General features: G+C 39.5%; 1 protein-coding gene across 5 annotated transcripts in view; it reads left to right on the top strand.

Annotated features, from left to right (window-relative positions):
* The window catches only part of map3k4 (mitogen-activated protein kinase kinase kinase 4), a 216,128-nt gene that overhangs the window by 14,873 nt on the left and 183,649 nt on the right, over window positions 1-17,606 (top strand). The gene's annotated exons all lie outside the window — the stretch shown is intronic.

Here is a 17,606-nt window from a genome sequence, read left to right on the forward strand (position 1 = left end):
GCCCAGAGCAAGAGGCAAAGAGTTTTAATGATAGTAGAGTTGATGTAAATACAGAATAGAAGTTAACTATCGGTGCTAACAACAAAAAAGTATGTCACCTCTGCTGAGAGTAAGTACATGCAGGCAAGACACTTAGGTGGGGAGAGAATCAAAGGGATGAAAGTGCTCATGTTCTGAATATGTGGGAATCAACATTGAGTTCAGAAGGATATAAAAGGCCTAAACACAGAATGAAGTGCTGTTTTTCCAGCTTGCATTTGGCTTCCTCAGATTACTGCAACATGCTGAGGACAAAAATGTTGGCATCAGAGCAATCTGCTTTATTGAAATGAAAGACGAAGATCATTGTTATAGATACAATTTCGAAGAGGAGTCGTATTGAACTCCACCTTAACTCTGTACCTCTTGCCTCATGTGATGCCAGGCCTGCTGAGTTTTCCGGCACTTTGTTTTTATTTCAGATCTCCTGTCTTCACAGTACTTGGCTTCTATTTATGGTTTTGGTGCTTTTTACAAAGGGGCAAACATTCTTTGCACAAGCCTTTGATTAATTTGAGTATTCCTTAAAAATTTTTTCTTTGGGATATCAAAAAACATTCAATACGCATACTCTTTTTATATGTAAAAATAGTGATGCAATCATGCTAAATTACACCCTACTATTAATGATCTAGTTTAAGATTCTGCTGAAAAGAGCTAATTGGAAGACTCACCGAACCCTTAAAATAATATCTATCCACTTTATTAGTTGACTAATAACGATTGTTGGAGGTCATGTGTATGGAAACAGTTGTGGTCTAGTTTTTAAGTGAATGGGTCCTTGATATGTGACATGAATCAGCCTTAGACCATAATTAACAAGTAGTGTGTTAAATATCATTCCAACTGGAGAATGAAAGGCAGATTTTTGTTGCACTTTAAATAATGTAGTCTTCACAATGCCTGAAGAAGATCTAGATTTCTGCAAAAAAAAAATGCACAGCCTACTTCTTTCTTAAAATTAGATCTGGAGCAGTACACTCATTGACTCAGATCCACCAGTAGTAGTCATGTACATTGTTGCAGTCTCAGACAGTTTCCGGGAGCCAGCTCGTGCTGCATTTACTAACCTGTGAATCACCAAAAATGTCTCTGGGCTCCTCTGATATGCCCGCTTGGCCTTGACAGCATAAAAATTTGGATCTTTTACTTAATGAGTTTAGTTTAGAATCCGTTTTTAAATTTTTTTAATCAGCCCACTCAAGGAAGTTATTACATACCTATGTAGCAGGTGTATCTGAGCCTGGGTCAGCAGGTGTATCTGAGCCTGGGTCACCAGGCTCTGAGGTAGGGACACTGCTATTATGCTGAAAACATCATGAAGAGGTTTATTTAGAGGTGCTCCTAGCAATTGCATGTGCTGCTAATCCCACATCTTCCTTTCCCTTACATCTCACCTCCAAGCAACTTGATAATACATGTACAGTATTCGTAACAGCTGATTCATTGGTAGCTGGATAGGGAATTCCTGCTGAAACTGATGAGAGATGTAAGAAGCGATTTAAAATGCAGTCCACATGGTGCAAGTCCCAGGAGCATAATCAGACAAAATTTGACCCCGAATCAAGTAATAACAGGTGACCAAAGTGCTGGTCATCGGTTTTCGGAAGATCCTTGAAGGAATGATCAGGTTTAAGTGTGTGGCAGAATTCTACAGCTGAAAGCTTATACGCAGTTGGAGGGTGAAAGGGATGCAGAAGAGACCAGGGCTGAGGATCGCAGAAGTCTCAGAGCAATATTGCCGTGAAGGAAATCTCAGAAAATGGGGTCTGAGCGCAAAGATAAGAATTTAAAATTCTTGAGGCGATATTGAATTGAGAGTCAAGGTAAGTCAGCAAATGAAAGTGGTTGAATGCAATATGAGAATCAGGAAAAACCAGCTTTGACTAAGTTGAAAGTTGCGAAGCATGGAAGCTTGGAGGGCATTGCAATATTATACAGCTTTGCCTGAACAATGCCATTAATATATATTTATGTCAGTTTAATGTATTACATTTTGATTATACTCATCAATTACCTAAGTTTTTTATGTCACTCCTTTTTAAAGATTATAATTTCCAATGAACAGTGAAAGTTCAAGCAGTAGATGAGTAATTTATTTGCCTCAGAATTTAACATGTCCCCAAGAATTTTAATTTTATAATTATTTTAATATTCTATAGTTAATTAAACTTGAGATTTTAGAGGAAGAATCACATAGATGCAGGGGTCAGGTAAACTGTGTGTCCATGGCAAAAGCATGTATTGATTGTGTATTTTACTTGGAACAATTTAACTAGCTGCAGTGCTGATCGTGTAATTATAGCATGACAAGTTTTATATACAGTTTCCTTTTATACCTGTGTACATTTATATTTTTGTGTGCTTTTTCCCAATTATTCCCTGTACTCTATAACATTGTTTAAACTGAAGATTAGGTATTGATGTGACCAGTCTAATATGGCTCTTCAATCTCAGTCGTTACATTGAAATTTTAAAAATGATTCATGGTGTTCTAGAATAGTGAACAAATGATATTCAAATATTAGAGGTTCAAATTAATGGAATAAAGTTTAAATTGCAAAATGCTATCAAGAACTGGGTAATTGTAAGACGACAGCTCACCAAAAGAAATGCTAATACATGCAGTATCAGCAGCAGTAATGAAAGATTAACGAATACCATTGCATTTCTATCATAACTTGAATTAATAGAGGAGCCAGGAGATGTAGAAATAGTTACTAAATATCAACACCAGTCATGAATGAATCAGTGAAGTGGCAGGTCTAGAAGTTAGAAGAAAAATAATTAACAAACAAATGGGTAGTGTATTTAACAAAACTGAACTGAAGTTGACTGCTATTTAGAACCACAAATTCTTAGAGGGGAGAATGGATTTCTGCTCATTGCAACTGGAGCAACGCAAAAGAAAACAGACCATAAGGCATAGGAGTATAAGAACATTAGTCAGCCATTGAGTAAAAATGGTGTCAGTTACAAATTTCAGCAAGAAAGAATGTTTTAAAAGTTCGTAGGGCCAGGGCAACTGTGCTGGTAGGAAGGACAATTGTGCTTGATACTTCTGTGTAGATCTGCGGAGGGAGAAAAGAAAATTGGTGGTGAGCAGGAAGCTGAATTGGCAGCAGTTGTTAACAGCTGGGAATTGAAACAGGCAGGAAAATGCTGAATTTAGTAAGGTTAGTAGGAGTGGCTAAGATGAATACGTTTGCAGAAGAAAGCACAGCCTCTGCGTCCATTAACACTTTAATTTTTTTTTCTACAAAACATGTGAAATACCAGCTTTTAACATGTTGTTATTTGTGAGGAGAGGAGGACGATCAGAAATTCAACTCTATTAAATAGGATGCAAAAAAGACTGATTTAATGGGGCAGTGGTTGTAGAGGGAATTTGGTATTGAATGAAAGGGTTTTGAGTGAGTTGGGACTAATTGAGTACTTTAATAAACTGCTTGCATCTGTTGCTGCTCATTGCAACTCGACCAGTACCACTGGCTGTGCCAAGTTCAATAACATGGGAGATAAAGGATATGAACATGGGACAATGACACTCAGCCATTTGGGGAGTGATTGCAAGTAATATAAAGAATTAAATGTGCTTACAAAGCTCTGGGATTTACTTCTAGGTGTATTGAATTCAAAAATAGCAACTTGCTTAAAATTGTACAAGACCCTCCTGAGGTTCTAGCGCAGAAATTACATTGAAATACCTGAAGAAAGTGCAGGTAAGCAGACAGTGACAATAGTGTCAAAAAGGAGAGATTACATCTATTTGGAAAGGTTGAACAGGTTGGGGCTGCCTTATTTAGAAAAGAGAAGATTTTGAGAATGTCTGAATAAGGTTGGCTTAGACAGGTAGTTGTAGTGAGAATGTTTCCAATTGTGGGAGAACTTCAAAATTAGGCAACATTAATGCAAGATAGTTTCTGAAAAATGTAATGGGAGATGAGGCTCAGTAGGCTGATGGACCTGTTCCTGTGCCAGAACCTTTTGTATGGGTCTATGTTTCAATGGCCTTTTTAAAAATTTGGGCCACAGGAAGTGGTTGAGATGAGCAGTTTAGATGCTTTCAAAAGGCAGTTCGACAGGTGTGTGAAAGAAAAATAAAGATTGATGCAAGGTTAAGATAAGGCATTTCAAATGTGAGGAGAGCTTGTGGATTTATAGACACCAGCATGGGTGAGTTTGTTTGATTGTCGTGTGACATGGGTAAACGGCACATTAGAGAGTAACAGCAAATGAACTGAATGTGAGTGAGTTGAGAAGATTGGAGGCATATGCTTTGAAAGTGATAAGTAACAGTGGATTAATAGGTGTTGCTCTTACAAACTAGATTTATGCAAAAGCGTTTTAAGTGACCAGGTTTGAAATTCCCTTTAACTAAAGGGATTATTTCGGCTTGCTTCTTCGTGTGGTAAGTGTAGTAAATGATGTAGGTGAAGTACTAATTTTTGGAGATGCAGAATATGATCAAGTGAAATCACAAAATTAGCCAACAACAGATGCATTACAAGTTCCTACAGGACTGTTACAAGTTTGATTACAACTTTGTTCTTGTGTATTCATTATTTTAAATGATATTATAAAACATGCAAGCTTACTTATAGTGGAGTTCTATTGCTAATTCAATTTAACATGTTAAGTGGTACCTATAATGTGCTTGGAGAAACAGAGCTTGTTTTCTGAGAGGTTTTAGCCTCTACAGAATAGAATTTAATTACTGCATTAAATTTGGAATAAGTTTAAAATGTTGTGTTGTTCAGCTACGGATTCTATAGCATAAATTGGTAGTAGTCACTCATCCAGAATCTACCAGGCAGGAGACAGTTAAAATTTGCATATATTCTAACGATTATATAGTGGGAATTGTCATACTGGGAATATGAGCCTTGGAATAAGAAACGTAAATTGTTGAACACCTTGTGTTAATTATCAGTACTACCTGGAGGTAGTGTTTTTCCTAAATGGTACAATTTCCCAAGGAGTCTAAATACTAGACAAATATGGAGCTCTAATGGCTACACAGAACAGTATACTCTACACATTAATATATGTCTATTATAATAATAAGTTTCCAAATTGTCATGTCATATTGGTGTCAGAATTCAGGGTTTTGATTTTATTTGCACTTCTCATGCTACTCTTGATTTGTATGTTTAGATGCCATGTGCTGAGTTATTCAAATTTCATAGTGGGACAATCGCTAAGAAACACCAGTTAAAACTATGAGAGAGCAGAGCATGTATCTTTAATGTGTATCCATTGAGTCACTCTGCCTATAGCTAAAACAAATGAAAATTATTTAATTGGAGCTCTCAAATTGCTGTTTTAAGTAAAAATTACCAAATTATGAAATTGTGGCTTACAAATTTCATAAATAAGACTGACTGGAGGAAGAAAAGGGGTGTCAAGGGGTTGTGCCAGATAGAAGAACTGTTGTCTACTGCTGTACAAGTTGAGTTGGTTGGAAGTGGTCACAGGTGGGTAGGGGAGAAATGCAATCTGGTAGTAAACAAGATCCAGTCTCGCTAGTTGCCTCAGCTAGTGCAGGGGCATTTGGAAATGCTGAAATTAGTTAACTGACTCATTGTTTAGATTGCAGTAGACAATTCCATTCCAGACCTCATTACACCCTTGAAGATGAGCAAAGCTGAATTGCAGAAATGAGGTAATGCTAATATTGTTTCAAGCCAGTCAGTAAGGCCGCATCTACGTCACCTTCTTTTGTGGATAATGTTACAGCTAATTCTACCTCTTTAGTGTCACAGGTGCTCCCTGAATTTTTGTTAATCAACTTGCTTAGACATGCTATGACACGTTTCTGGATTGGGTGAGACTTCAACCTAAGCCTTCTGGCCCAGTGGTAGGGACACTGACACTGCACCACAAGAACCCTAAAATGTTTTAATTAACTTATTTGGAAATGCTAAGCACACCTCTGGGACAGGTGTGACTTGAATCCTTGATGTCTTCTTTCCAACATTTCTTTCACACTAGTGAAATCAGTTCTCAATCTTGTGTCTCAAGCTCAATTATCGAATGAACATTATCCTAAAGAGAAATGTTTATCTATATTACCTATATGATGGGCGGCACAGTGGCAAGTGGTTAGCACTGCTGCCCCACAGCGCCAGAGACCCTGGTTCAATTCCCGCCTCAGGCAACTGTCTGTGTGGAGTTTGCACACACTCCCAGTGCCTGCATGGGTTTCCTCCGGGTGCTCCGATTTCCTCCCACAGTCCAAAGAAAAATGTGCAGGTTAGGTGATTTGGCCATGCTAAAATTGCACGTAGTGTTAGGTGAAGGGGTAAATGTAGGGGAATGAGTCTGTGGGTGGGTTGCTCTTCGGAGGGTCGGTGTGGATGTGTTGGGCCGAAGCCCCTGTTAAAAACTGGGCGGCCAGGTGGCACAGTGGTTAGCACTGTTGCCTTACAGTGCCAGAGACCCGGGTTCAATTCCCGCCTCAGGCAACTGTCTGTGTGGAGTTTGCACATTCTCCCCGTGTTTGCGTGGGTTACCTCCGGGTGCTCTGGTTTCCTCCCACAGTCCAAAGATGTGCAGGTTAGGTGAATTGGCCATGCTAAATTGCCAGTAGTGTTAGGTGACGGGGTAAATACAGGGGAATGGGTCTGGGTGGGTTGCTCTTTTGGAGGGTCAGTGTGGACTTGTTGGGCCGAAGGGCCTGTTTCCACATTGTAAGTAATCAATTATATTTTATGGGCAGTGTTTTCTTCGAATGGCCCTTTATAATTGATTTGTCAGAATGTTAGATGAACAGACTCTTCTAGCTCCTACTCGAGCCAGTGTTTCTTCACCTGACATGTTTTTAACAACACATTGGCTTGGGAAGCCAAGAAAATCCAGTGAATAATCATTCTTGATCTCTTCCACCAAGAATATGATTCGGAGATGCCGGTGTTGGACTGGGGTGTACAAAGTTTAAAAATCACAACACCAGGTTATAGTCCAACAGGTTTAATTGGAAACACACTAGCTTTCGGCGCGACGCACAATCAGTGATTATGGAGGGCTCAATCGTAACACACAATTTATAGCAAAAATTTGCAGTGTGATGTAACTGAAATTATACATTGAATTCTCCTCAGTGGTCCAGGACATTCAGCCTCAGACCTTCGGGTGACCATCCTCCAAGGTGGACTTCGGGACAGGCAGCAGAGGAAAGTGGCCGAGCAGAGGCTGATAGCTAAGTTTGGTACCCGTAGGGAGGGCCTCAACCGGGACCTTGGGTTCATGTCACATTACAGGTGATCACCACCACACACACACACACACACACACACACACACACACACACACACACACGGACACACGGACACAGATACACACAGACGCGCACACAGACACCCACACACACCCTTATAGACACAGACTCCCACACACACCCTTATAGACACAGACTCCCACACATGCACCCCCTCACAGACTTAAGACACTCTGCGCGCGCGCTCGCGCTCTCACACTCACACTCACACATACACACACACACACACACACACACAACCCCCATCCCAGACAGACAGACATAGACCCACATGCGCATGCATATTTTTTGTGGTGAATTTTTTTGGTACTTGCAGAGTTACATTGCACTTTGCTCAAAAACCACATACATTCATGTAGAACTCTGAGCTCAAAAACTCATGAATTTATGTAAAACTCTGTTATCTCACTTTTTAGATTGGAATCAATCTAAACATCAGGTCATAGACAGAGAACACAGGGGGCTAACACCTTCAACATATTGTCTAGCTATCACCATTGTTAACAGCTAACCCAATAATGCAACTTTAAAAAAAAGGATTTTGTGATTTACACATGAAAGAAGTGAAACTATCACTGTATTCTAACAGATGAAAGGCTGAACAGACAATCAATTCTTCAATGTATAATTTCAGTTACATCACACTGCAAATTTTTGCTATAAATTCTGTGTTACGATTGAGCCCTCCACTATCACCTGATGAAGGAGCGTCGCTCCAAAATCTAGTGTTTCCAATTAAACCTGGTGTTGTGATTTTTAACCAAGAATATGGTTAGCACAGCAAGTATTGCAGATGCATTTCACAGGTTAGCATGTGAAGTATTATTACGAATGACTAACTTCTTTCTGGATCACCTAAAATTGGAAGCGTGTGTGTGCATTCTTTTGAATTTATGATTGTTTTTATTTTGTCTGAATTTCCTCATCAACTGTAATAAATTTTTAAGATGGTACTTTGTTCCGATATATCATAACTAACTTTGAGTCTACTCCAGGTGCACAACTGGCCAGTCAAAAGTCTTAATTCGTCTGTTTCTACCTTGCTGATGCAGCATTCACTTTCTGAGAGGACCTGGCCCTATTTATAAGAATGTGACTGATCTGTTCTGAGTAATATGGTCAATCCATGGTCACTGCAGATTTGCATGCTTGTTATCTGATGCTACATATTTAAATGCTTGACTACCAATCTTAACCGTGTTACCTGTCACACTACCCAAGTTCTGAAGAACCACCCTATAGAAAATCAGTGATGTCAGTTATAAAGATGCCTGCCAGTTTCTCACTTTCATGCCAGTAAATCATTGTTCGATGTAGTGATCTGCAACCTACTTTCAGTAAGAGGGATATAACTGGGAAACACCATCCTGGGCCATTTTGGAAGTTCAAAGATTCAGCTTTTAAACCACTAAAGTAGTCTCATTTTTTGCTTTGTATTGCCATGCATGATGAGTAAGTCGATCAAACCGGATGAACCGAATAGTTTTGATAAGAACTCATTAACTTGTAATAATCTTGAGGCAAAAGTGAGAATTGGAAAAGGTGTGAGGAACAGCTCAAAATAGATGCTGTAAGTATAACAGATACAGTAATGAATCCAATGAACAATTCAAGAGATATCTTTGCTAAAAACTGTGGGATCAATATAAACTTCAATTGTATGATAGTAAATAGCATAGTTACGTTTAAAGGAAAACAGATTAAAATACATGAAGGAGAAAGGAGTAGAAGAATATAACTGGGTGAGTTAGATGAAATTGAGTGTGAAGATGTTCATTGCTATAGATTAGCTTGGTCTAATAGCCTTCTGTACTCTAAATTCTATATTTTACAAATATTCTTTTCAGAACCGCATACTTGTCTACTGGAAACTTGTCTGTCTTAGTTTCTGTTTTGTGGTATGTTGAATGTACGCTTGTAGCAATGTGGAAAATCTACTTGCCTTGCATTCCTCCCCTAAATGGTTTGTACATTATTACAACAGTAGGGAGTGACCATCGTCTTCATTACGTAGAGCAGAATTTAATTAAAGAAAATAATGCTTATCCACTCTAACCTAAACCATCAAGCTGTAGGGGGGGGGGGGCATGCATTTTAAAACAAAAGTCAGTTAAGTTAATAGGTTTTGCTAACTAGTAAGTAAGGACTGATAGTGTTGTATTTGCAGTAAACCTAGTGAGTAAATTTAATTTGCACATGTCTGTAAAGCTAGATTTGAGAAACCTAAACAGTAATTATCCTGATCTTTGAAGGTGTCTAGACGAAAAGTGTGTTTGGTTGCATTTAGGAGTTTGAGGCCATGTTTACTCCTAGCTACCATTTTAAATTAGTGAAATTCTGGATTAGTGGTGCTGGAAGAGCACAGCAGTGCAGGCAGCATCCGAGGAGCAGTAAAATCGACGTCGATTTTACTGCTCCTCGGATGCTGCCTGCACTGCTGTGCTCTTCCAGCACCACTAATCCAGAATCTGGTTTCCAGCATCTGCAGTCATTGTTTTTACCTATATTAGTGAAATTGTTTAGAATTTTCAAATAATCTGACAAGGCAATGAAGTTTGTTGTGTCAGGCTTTACATGTGTTGAATTGAGCTTATGATATGTAAACATTCTATTTTAGATGAAAAAGACGAATTAACTTATTTGGTGATGGCTGGCTATAACTTGACATACACGTAGCAAACTAGCCAAGATTGTGCTGGCTTTGGTGCAGTGATACCGCTTTTTTGCCCAAGTTAAAGGGTTGTGAGTTGAAGTCCTAATCCAGAACTTGAGCACATTGTCCCAAATTGTCACATCAGTATGGGAAACCACATTACTTCCCAATCAATTTCTCACTATGATTCCATTTCAAGGCTTGAAAATTGTTGTAAACCCTCTAAACTGAAAGTGTGGGGACTTGTTGGAGAGGAGGGACAGCTGTTCTTAATGTCCGAGATTCCACTATGGTCATTGCTGCCTCAGCTTGCGACCCCATTTGGGGTTCTGATTGCTGAGTTTGGGAAGTTCTGTATTACATTAACAGGAATGTCAAGGTTTGGAGGAGTTGAATCAACGCTCCACCTGTCCTTTTCGTTGTTTGTAAAGGATTCCATGGTAATCTTACAAGAGACCACATGCATTTGCTTTTGGACTGTTGATCAAAGCTGAGGAAAATAGCTTTTAAAAGGGAGAATGTGCAAGGGGTTGTTTGCTTCACTTGCTTTCTCAAGTTGCAGTCTGATGTATATGCATCAGTGTTGTGTTTTCAGGACATTGAGTCCAAATTGGCACCAGCTGGTGTGCGTTCAGGAGAACTCCGTCTAATGACAGCCCTCTGGTTCAACTGCAGACATTGAGAGAGAGATGCAATTAAAAGCAAAGAGAATCCTACAGAAGTTGGCTGTAGCAAGTCTCTGTCTCCTCCTCTATAAAGTAATTCTTTCCAATTCTTTGTTGAAACAACAGGAAAACTCCTTTCTGAATAATTCTAAAACCTAAAGGAAAAGAGAAGACCCTGGGTCCAATCTGTTACTCAGTGAAGACTAGTCTTTGATGTGGTGATAAAATTGTATAATCATCAAAGAATTGAAAAGATTGTGGGGGAAATAAAAATCCAATATTGTGATTTGGATTGGTGATACAGAAAGATTTCTCTGACTTTTGTTTTTCCTTTCCTTCCATCTGTAATGTTTGTCTCTTTTACTGTTTCTCTTTGTGTGGAGAAGGGAATTTAAAAGGGTAAAATTTAAGTTGTACAATCATAAATTAGCAATTTTTTCTTGTGTTTTTTATCATTGGCTCAAGAAATCAGTTTGGTTGCAATAAATATTTATTTATTTTCTTAGTAATGCTAAAATCCAGTGCGTGTTTCTTTCAACCTGAATGAGTTGAGTGAATTGGGCATTTTGGTAGTATGACTGCATTTGCACATTTGTAGCAACTCTGAGAACAGTAATGTATTAGAATTACCTTTTATTGTCATGTGTACTCCATTGAGTGCAGTGAAAAGTTTGCAATGTCACCATTTATGGTGCCATCTTAGGTACCAGATACTTAAGTTCTTTTACGTAATTGGAAGAATTATGAATAGAAGTCCAACATAAGATTAAAAAGGACTCCAATCAGTTCTTTTCACTAGGTCTGTGCTAGCACCGAGCCTGCAGCCCACACTGGACTTCAAACTTAAGGCCTTGTTTCCAATCCACAAGGGCTTTGCCTCCCCCGTGGCGGCTCTGGTCTGGGGTTCGCTTCCCCTATTCACTCCAGGCAAGTTGAAGTAGTTAAAAGTTTGAAAAATAAAACAGTAGAAAAGAGAAAAGAACAAGAATGGTGTAACAGAGTAGCTCCGGCTCGAGTGTCCTACTCTGCCGCCATCTTGCATGAGAATGAGTAATTGCTAGATAAGTGTATACATCTAAGTCTATATTACTTTCTGTTGTACTTGTCAGCTACTTTCATTAAATTAACATGATTGCATTTTAACTGGAAATTTCTGTTAATGTCCAAAATAAAGGCCTTAATCACAAAAATGTTCATTTCACAATGATGTGAGTAAAGACCCCAAATTAAGAAACTTTGTATTGAATTTAAGCAGGAAATTATAGACTAGTTAGTCAGACCCCAGTGGTGGGAAAGATGCTGGAGTCTATTATAAAGGATGAAATTACGACACATCTGGATAGTAGTAACAGGATAGGTCAGAGTCAGCAATGATTTATGAAGGGGAAGTCATGCTTGACTAATCTTCTGGAATGTTTTGAGGATGTAACTCTGAAGATGGACGAGGTACCTGGACTTTCAGAAAGCTTTTGATAAAGTCCCACATAGGAGGTTAGTGAGCAAAATTAGGGTGCATGGTATTGGGGGCAAAGTACTAACTTGGATTGAAAGTTGGTTGGCTGACAGGAAACAAGGAGTAGTGATAAACGGCTCCATTTCGGAATGGCATGCAGTAACCAGTGGGGTACCGTAGGGATCAGCTGGGACCGCAGCTTTTTACAATATATATTAATGATATAGAAGATGGTATTAGTAATAACATTAGCAAATTTGCTGATGATACTAAGCTGGGTGGCAGGGTGAAATGTGAGGAGGATGTTAGGAGATTACAGGGTGACCTGGACAGGTTAGGTGAGTGGGCAGATGCAGTTTAATGTGGATAAATGTATGGTTATCCACTTTGGTGGCAAGAACAGGAAGGCAGATTACTACCTCAATGGAATCAATTTGGGTATTGGGGCAGTACAAAGAGATCTGGGTGTTCTTGTACACCTGTCAATGAAGGTAAGCATGCAGGTACAGGAGGTAGTAAAGAAGGCTAATAGCATGCTGGCCTTCATAACAAGGGGGATTAAGTATAGAAGCAAAGAGGTTCTTTTGCAGCTGTATAGGGCCCTGGTGAGACCACACCTGGAGTAGTGTGTGTAGTTCTGGTCTCCAAATTTGAGAAAAGACATTCTGGCTATTGAGGGAGCGCAGCGTAGGTTCACGAGGTCAATTCCTGGAGTGGCGGGACTACCTTAGGTTGAAAAACTGAAGCGACTGGGCTTGTATACCCTTGAGTTTAGAAGACTGAGAGGGGATCTGATTGAGACATATAAGATTATGAAAGGATTGGACACTCTGGAGGCAGGAAACATGTTTCCGCTGACTGGTGAATGCCGAGCCAGAGGGCACAGCTTAAAAATATGGGGTAGACCATTTAGGGTAGAGATGAGGAGAAACTTCTTCACCCAGAGAGTGGTGGCTGTGTGGAATGCTCTGCCCCAGAGGGCAGTGGATGCCCAGTCTCTGGATTCATTTAAGAAAGAGTTGGATAGAGCTCTCAAGGATAGTGGAATCGAGGGTTATGGAGATAAGGCAGGAACAGGATACTGATTAAGGATGATCAGCCATGATCATATTGAATGGTGGTGCAGGCTTGAAGGGCAGAATGGCCTACTCCTGCACCTATTGTCTATTGTCTATATTGTCTTATGTGTGGAGGCTTTGGCCCTTCCAAAAACCTGGGCTTAAATAATAATTTTGCTAGGTAAGGATAAGTCCCAAATTTTAATGTGCTCTTTGTGGTACTTCTCAGCTAACATCAATGGCATTATGTTTGCCAAATGATGTAAAGCTTCTACTATCATTTCAAAATCAAAGAAATAAACAATGGTAGATAAATTTGGAGAAGTGCAGAGGGAATAAATTTGGAAAGTTTTTATTTGCATCAAACCTCAACCAAAATCCGATCCCTTTGAGAGAAAAGTGATTGTATTGATTGTTTACTTATACTTTGTATCTATAAACTTGAAGTGTCCTGAGACTGTCATGCGTATTTCTAATTTTATTTCATAATTCAACTTTACTTTGAAAAAATAAGTGGGAGGTTTTTAACTGCCTAACCTGTCTTTATCTAGCAGACAATAAAAGGATTCTAATTGAGAACATAAAATGTTGACGCTTTTGGCTGATTTCAGTTTGATTTTTTTTAAATGAGTGAAATGTATTTGAATTTCAATGGCAAACATGCCTTTGAGGGCAGTGGGTGAGGGGGGAGACCAATAAAGAAGAATTGGAATTGGCTGTGGCTGTGGTAACAACTGTTAGAAACAAAGTACAAGTATCCCCCCCTGTCCGAAAGTAAGCTGAAATGGCGCAAAATGAAGAAGTGTTCATTTATACGGGCAAAGTTTTGCTTTTTCTCGTAAAAGTGAAAACTCTGTTCGGATTTCTTTCAGTTAACGAAAACAGGTACTAATGTTGCACTTTTGTAAAAGTGAAGTGGCGTAAAGCAAACTTTTGAAAAGTGGGGGATACCTGTATCCTTCTCTATCATGTCAAAATTGTTCATAATTTTGAACAGCTGAATAAGGCAGCTACTTAATCTTCTGTGCTCCAATAAGCCCACTTTTCTGATCTTTACTTATGTCTGATAAAATTGTAGTAAATCTTCTTTGCACTCTCTCCAGGGCTTTAACATCCTTTAAAGAAGGTGCCCAGAACTGAACATAATACTTCAAATGCGGTCAACTAAATGATTTTGTAGGGCTGTAGAGTCACTTCCTTGCTTTTATACACAATCTCTATTTATAAACCCAAGGATCCTATAAGCTGCCTTAATAACTGTTCAGCTTGCCTTCCCACCTTCAGAGATTTATGCACGTGAACTCCTTGGTCCCTCTGCTCTTGTACTCCTCTTGAAGTTGTACCATTGAGCCTCTATAGACTCTCCGTGTTACTTCTACCAAAATGCATTGCCCCAATTTCTCTGCATTTGAAATTCATCTGCCGGGTGTCTGCCCATTTGACCAACTTGTCAATATTCCTCTAAAGTCCTTCAGCGGCATCCTCTCAATTCACTATTCTCTCTAACTGAGAATCATCTGCAAATTTAGAGATTTTGCTTTCAGTATTCATCTCCAAATCATTTATTTGTAAATCAGAAAAAAACAATGATCCCAACACCTGAGGAACTCCACTTTCAACTTGTCCCTAGTCTGAGAAGTGCCCATCCATCTCTACCCTCTGTTTCCTATCTTTTAGCCAACTTCTAAACCATGCTGCCATGAACCCATCAATCCCAAACATTTCTAATTTGCTAACCGACTTGCCATATGGCACCATATCAATTCTTTCTGAAAGTCCAAATATATAACATCCACAGCACCGCTCTCATCTACTGCCCGTTTCACCTTGACAAAGCCATATTGACTGATTAGTATTAACTTATTTTCTCGAAGTGTATATTTATCTTATCTTGTATTGTGGTTTCTATCAGTCTTCCCAATATTGATGTCAAGCTGACAGCTCTGTCACTTCCTGGCTTATCCTTTACCACCACCTTAAACAGTGGCATCACATTTGCAATCCTCCAGTCCCCTGGGACTAATTCTGTGTTCTGAGAGACCTGGAAAATTACTGTCAATGGCTGCACAATTGCTCCCTTACCTCTTTCAGCAATCTAGGATGCAGTTCATCTAGGTCTGGCGACTTCACTGCCTGCAATGCTGCCAGCCTTTTTTTTGCATCTCCTCTTTCTGTATCACTATACTGCTCAGTTGCTCAACCTAGCTTACTGTCACCATTTTCCACTTTGGTGAAGACAGAATCAATGTATAATGTGTATAAGAACAGGAATAGCTGGAGTATCTCCGCAAGTATTGGCAGTAAGTGTGGAGAGAAATCAGGGTTGATGTTTCAGGTTCAGTGACTCTTCCTGAGAACTCATTTAGTATCTCTATCATGCCCTTTGCTTCAGTGAGGAGCTTATCCTGTTTGTTCCTTACAGGCATCATTCTATCCTTCACACATTTTACTATTTGTCTCAGCGCAGCCTACCATCCTTTCTTTATGCTTCCTTTTAACGCTTCTTATTCCAACTTTAACCTCTCTCCTTCATTTGAGATTCTCCCTCATTTCTATTGCTATTATTATTTTGGTATATGTCATATACCTCCTTTTCTCTTCCTTCATCATATAGGGCACTCTAGCTTTGGATGCCTGTATTTATTTCTCATTGGTAGTTAGCTTGCACCCTTTTCATCTGTTTTGAAAGTCTCAATTTTTTTATTCACTAAAATGCATTTCTAATCAACCTCTGTCAGTTCAACTTTTAGATCCCTAAATTCTGCCCTTTTCCAATCTGGGATGTTAATCCTTGACTTTTTTTAAAAAAAAAAAAATCTTTTGACTTAATATCGAACCTTATTTTGATTGCTGTTTCATAAGTGCTTCTTCACTCTGATGTTCTCCCTTGGCCTGTCTCATTATCTAGGAGTAGAACAAGCACAGTTCCCTTACTGGTAGGACAGGAAATGTCCTCTTGCAGAAAGTTCTCCTGTCCACATGGAAGGAATTTCTTCCCTTCTATATCTACACTCCTTTATTCTTAGGCTACCCTTGTAGGGTAATTGAAATCATCAGCTATCGTAACCCTACTTGTCCCGCAGGTCTCCATAATCTGCCTACAAATGCTGTCTTCAGCATCTCCCCACTATTTAACTATCCCTTCCTTTTTCTCACCTCCAGCCATCGATCCTAACTCGGGGATTGTATCTTGTTCAATGACTATGATATTACAGGGCTTTGTGGTATAATGCGATGTTTGTGTTTCTCTGCAACCTCATCTTATAGAAAATTGTGCGATGGAAAACTGCTATAGAAGATCACTATAGAAAATCGTTATACCTGTTCAGTAGAAAGTTTGTGTTATCCAAACAGTATCCACAATTGCATTATAGCCAATTCGCATTGATGAAACGTGTATTATACCAGAATGACCTGTATCTTTGACCAAGACTGCTACACCACCTCCCATTTTACCCACACTTTCTCCTAAAAACCTTATAACCCAGGATATTACATGTCCAGGAGAAAGTGAGGGCTGCAGATGCTGGACAGTCAGAGTCAAAGTCTGGTGCTTGAAAAGCACAGCAGGTCAGGCAGCATACGGGGAGCCGGAGAGCTGATGTTTCAGGCATATGCCCTTCGTCAGGAATATATGTGTCGATATAGTTCAAAAAGGGCTGCCATATTTTGTAGAATAATTCACCTTTTTTTTTGGTGCACCATATTTGTGAGGAAGTCAAGGGGGGATATATTCCATGATTAACCTGTGCCTGTTCGAAAGTCCTGGAAGGCCTTCAGCTGCCCAATTCACTAAAATATTTTTCCTTGCACAAAAGGAGAAAATGGAAAATAGTTTCCTCCCATGCACGTCCAGGGAGGGAAAATCTGAAAAGCCCAAGAGCAGAGATGCTGGATCCAATCTAATCTCCGTTCCCAAGATCTCTGTCAAGGCATTCACTATTCTGTCCCAATACCTGCGGATCTTATGGCATGTCCATAGACAAAGCATGAGAGTGCCAACTACTATTTTGCATTTAGGACACATTGGGGATGCTTCTACCTTAAATTTTGCGAGTCATTCAGGTGCTATATGAGCCCCGTGGAATATCTTTAATTGAATAGCTTGAGTTCTACTACAAATAGAGATCATTTTGGTGTTTCCCCTGATGTCCTCCCATGTTTCTGAAGAGATTTCTAACCCCAATTCTTGGTTCCATGTTTTAAATAATCGTTCCATGTCTTTTCGATACCTCATTAAATAATGAATGATAAAGAGTACTGACCGAGGGTGGCCCCCTCGGCCATAGCACTCTTCTCTCCCTATCTGATTTGTAGGGATTGCCTATTGGTGTGGTCTTATGTATATAATCTCGTATTTGAAAATACTGAAAAAGGTCCCTGTTAGGCAGTCCAAACTTCTGGTGCAACTGCTCAGAAGACATCATAACCTCCCCATCGAACAGGTCCCCCAAGCAGG

The sequence above is a fragment of the Chiloscyllium plagiosum genome, unplaced genomic scaffold, assembly GCF_037043375.1.
Source record: "Chiloscyllium plagiosum isolate Xiang-an unplaced genomic scaffold, Cpla_swu_hap1 HiC_scaffold_10, whole genome shotgun sequence".
In the NCBI taxonomy this organism is placed as follows: domain Eukaryota; kingdom Metazoa; phylum Chordata; class Chondrichthyes; order Orectolobiformes; family Hemiscylliidae; genus Chiloscyllium; species Chiloscyllium plagiosum.